The sequence below is a fragment of the Varanus komodoensis genome, unplaced genomic scaffold (assembly GCF_004798865.1).
Source record: "Varanus komodoensis strain SLA01 unplaced genomic scaffold, ASM479886v1 scaffold125, whole genome shotgun sequence".
Classification (NCBI taxonomy): domain Eukaryota; kingdom Metazoa; phylum Chordata; class Lepidosauria; order Squamata; family Varanidae; genus Varanus; species Varanus komodoensis.
Genome location: NW_025335360.1, coordinates 6,135 through 10,630, shown reverse-complemented (window position 1 = coordinate 10,630; position 4,496 = coordinate 6,135).

Sequence of the window (4,496 nt, the reverse complement as noted above, 5' to 3'; positions counted from 1 at the left end):
AATTCTTGTGCTGGATAGCAGGAAAAACACGTTGGGATCGAGCTGAACTTGCAAGCACGACGGTGGCATAACCAGAACGGCAAGCAACTCTTGTGAGTGCTGGAGGCACACGGCCTCCCGAGCTCCACCGGTTCCAAGGCACCACCCATGGGCCACGGCGCTTCCCAAACTGTCAGGGCAGGACCCTTCCCAGCACTGCCTGGGCATTTTGCAAATGGCTCCTAAGAAAGCAGAAGTATTTGCGCAAGGGTGCTGCAGACAGCGTGCCACAAATGTGTCTCACGATAGCGGCAGTCCGCACCTGTGCTTGCCGGAGCGTGAAGCCAGATGGAAAGCGACAAGGGCCTGGGCCCCTTGGGTGGGGAGGCCTCTCCTGGGGTGCATGCAACAGAGGGGAGGAAGAACCTGACCTGGAGGCTGCCCCGGGTGAGTCAGTGGGCTTCCTCCTTTTACCTGTATGCGACTTGCAGTGGTGCAGGGCGTGAATCCTGGCGTCAGACAGCTTGCCTGTGGTCTGGCTCCCCTTCCTGGCCCACTTGCCAAGAAGGCTTTTGCGGTGAGCAGCTCTTGCCTTCCCTCCCTTCCTCTGCAGCAGACGAAGTCAAGAAGCAGAGCCCCTTCATGAAAGCCGAGCAGCTTACAAAGCAGAAGGCATGAAAGCAACTTTCTCCTTGACGTGGGGGAGAAGCATCCGCCCGTGTGCAGAGCTGGCTCCAAACTGTAAGTTCCTCTCCCTCCCGCCCGTTCAGGCTGCCTCCAGGTGATTGAGGGTGAGATGCCAGGAATGCCACACGCCTCTCGCCTCCTGCCAGGGTGGAGGAGCTCCCGCAGCACCTCCTCCTTGCCCTGCTTCTGAAGCGCCTCCCTCCCTTTCCAAGGCAGGCAGGGTCTCAGGCTCTGCCTGAGCATCTTTGCCAGGTGACCCTGAAACAACGGAGGCTTCTGCTCCTCTGCCTCCCCTCAGACCACACGAATCCATCTGAGAAGACTGAAGCGTGTGAGAGCTGCCCCTCTCTGCAGGTGTTGGGGGACGGCCATGTCAGGGGACCTCCAGAGCACACACCACCACTGTGAGCGCCTCTCGCTACCCTGGGTGCAGTGAGCGAGCCGACCTGGTCTTGACGCCCCTTCCCAGATCCCGTAGGAGGACCCCCACTGAGTGGGAGCAGGGATTGTCAGATGGGTCCAGTCCAATGCCCATCGTGGCACAGAGAGGTGCCCCACTGGTCTTCCCTCTCCCCACACTAAGAGAGATGCCCTTCGAAGAGGATGCTGTTGCGTCTCTTCAGCCCTTGCAGGCCAAGTGTGGTGTTGGGGGCTGAATGCTGAATCCTCTTGAGTGTGAAAAAGTGTCGTGTCACGTGGCGCATTCATTTCCTCCTGGCCACATGCACTCAAACAGCGTCTTCAACCCATTTCCAAACTCCGTAGAATCACAAAACAGCAATGTTGAAGGAGGCCTATGGACCACGGGGTGCAGCCCCCTGCTCAGTGCAGGACCCCAGCTGGCGCATCCCGGGGAGGTGCCCGGCCACCTGCCTCTGGAAGGCCCCCAGTGTGGGCGAGCCCACCACCTCCCGGGTCACTGTTCCATTGCCGTCTCCCTCATATGCTGGCTTGCTGCAACTGGAACCCAGCCCTCCACATCCTGCACTCTCGGGTGACCAAGAAGAGATCCTGGCCTTCCTCTGTGTGACCACCTTCCGAATGCTTGAAAAACGCTGTCGTGTCCCATGTTCACCTTAGAAATACTCCTGTCCCTGTCGTGAACGGCTGGTCCTTTGTGGCATATGGGCTTCCACAGGAGGTGATTGAGGCCCCATCGGTGAGGGTGTTCAAGGCTAGGCTGGACATGCACATGGTGGGCATGTCATGAGTGGAACGGGCTGCAGCTGGGGGTCAGACTAGATGGCCCAGAAGACCCCTTCTGACTCTCTCTGTTTCTATGTTTCTAATGTCTGCCTTTCCTGCCTCTCCTTCCCTTTTCTGTTGTGTTCATACCCTATTGCTTTCTCCTCAAGTGCCCCCCACATGCTGAGTACCTGATCCCCAAACTTCCCAAATCTATATGTAACGGATAAGGTATAAAAGCATCTTGTATGGACTTCATCTTCAAAGACCCTTCAAGGACTGTCTACACGTTACATGGATTTCCATATGGGGGAATAACCTGGAGGTACTCTTTTGATTGCACCCCCCAGCTGACTCCCAAAGGGTGGGTTTTTCACTCTTGACCTTGCTCTTGACTCAGTCACTCTGCCGCTGGAAGGGCACGTGGGCAGAGCTGGGCTTTTGGGCGCAAACCCCTCCCTGGATCCCACGCTTGGCAGTAAACCATGACTCACAGGTTTGCCGTATGGGCATCAGGAGTGCTCCCCACGAGACTCAAAGCAGCCACGTTTCTAGCCTGTGGGTGATGTTGCGGAGGAGAGGAGCTCCTTTTGTGCACTTGGGACTTCATGGAATCAGTGACCCGAAGGGGACCTTGGGGGATGCCTAGATCAGCCCCAAGCTTGGTGCCGGAATGACAGAGCCAGACCCACAGCAATGGGGCTGACCTCTGCTGAAGTCTCCAGCAGGGAGAGCCACCTGCCTGCCTCCCAGATAACTGGCTCCATGGTCAAGCAATCTTGCCATCAAGACCTTCCTCCGAAAGTCCCACTGAAGCCCAGTCTCCTGCCCCAGAAGCCTGTGAGGCTGGGAAGGCTGTTCTAAAGGTCCCCCTGGTTTCCTCGGGGGCAGCAGGGAACATCTGAAGAGCGCTGTCCGGCTGGCACTCAGCCTTCTCTTCTTTGCAGTAGAACTTCCCAGTTCCTTCTGGCTTTCCCAGAGGATTCGTGTCCCAGGTCACTGACTGTCCTGCGCCCTCCTCCCAACCTCTTCCAGCCTTTCCGCATCCTTTGGAAACCGCAGTATTTGAGCATGTTCCCTTGCAGTCCTTGTCCCTCCACCTGGCCCCTTACTGACCCTTACATTCTGCATACCAGAAAGAGGCACCTTGGCACTTGCATGTGCAAGATGCCCAGGAGAGGGAGAGGCCTGGGCCCCAGAGGATACCCCCTGGGACGCCTGCCTTTCCGGTAGTTGGCAAGGAGCAGGAAGGTAGCCAGGAACACCAGAACCACGGGGAGAGACAAGCCCTCCTGGAGCGCGGGAAGTAAGCGCCGCAGCATCTTCACCCTCTGCAGTTGGCCAAGCCGGACGGTCCATGGAGGGAACCCAGCAAAAGGAGCTCTGCCTTTCTCTCCTCGGCTGTTGTATTTTTCCTGCAGCTGCTGCAATGAAGGAGGACAAAGTCTGCCTGCCAACGGGCAACACACCTCTCCCACTGAAGAGAGATTGCCCCGCCTTTCCCCTAATATAGAAGCAGGAGAAAATCATCTTTATTAATTTCCAAGGAATGATGAGGCATTTTGTGGCCTGAGTGTTTTCCCCATAGTCCATGCATGGAAACGCCTGAATTTCCGTTCAGCATGGGGGGCAAAGCTGCCCCCTCCACAGCACCTGAGGCTTGAGAAGGGGGTGCCATGCAAGGCCCGCTGCAGGTTGTCCTGTCCCCCAGCACCTCACTGCGGTGCCCCCCACCCCCACAGGCAAGTGCAGCCTAGTTAACTTTTCTGGAAATGAAAATGTTGGGGCACCAGGTTCTCCTTCTTGTTGCTGAAGCTGCTGCTGATCAGCTGCTCTGCAGGCAGGAAGGTCTGGAGAAAGTTGCTTCCTGGCCCCAGCCAGTCTTCCGCCACTTCGCTCTCCACCTCTCCCCTCCCTGCCCTTCTCCTCACTGTTTCTGCCCCTTCCCCATCCCTGGCCTTCATTGTCCTCTTATTTCCTGGCCCTGGCCTTGGTTTTTCTGCCCCAGCTGCTCTCCATCTTCTTCCTCTTCCTCTTCCTCTTCCTCTTCCTCTTCTTCTTCTTCTTCTTCTTCTAGATTTTCAACTAAAAACTAAAAAATGATCAATCATCAAATACATCGGACGTACTGGGTCAGCCCCCTATAACATATCTTTTTAAAATTCTATAGTCATATTCAAATCAATTTATAAAAATTTAAAGACATCTTTAAATCTAAGCCAAGTCCTGTTTCTCCAGCCAATCGTAGAAAAGGTCCCAAGTTTGATAGAAGTCAGTATCTTCCTTCTCCTTCAGTAATAGAGTCAATCTGTCCATTTCTGCGCAGTCCAGAATCTTTTTTAAAATCAGTTCCTCAGTGGGTAGTTCCTCACTCTTCCAGTACTGAGCAAGCGCAATCCTTGCCGCTGTGATTAAATGTAGCATCAAATACATTTCTTGTTTGCTAATATCTTCCGGTACAATGCCTAACAAGAAAATTTCAGGTTTAAAAGCTAAGGGTTTTTGTAGCATTTCCTCAAGCCATTCATGTATTTTAATCCAATACTTTTTCACATATTCTCAGGTCCACCACATATGGTAAAAAGTACCCACATCATGTTTACATTTCCAACATCTGTTTGACAAATATGGAAACATCTTAGCTA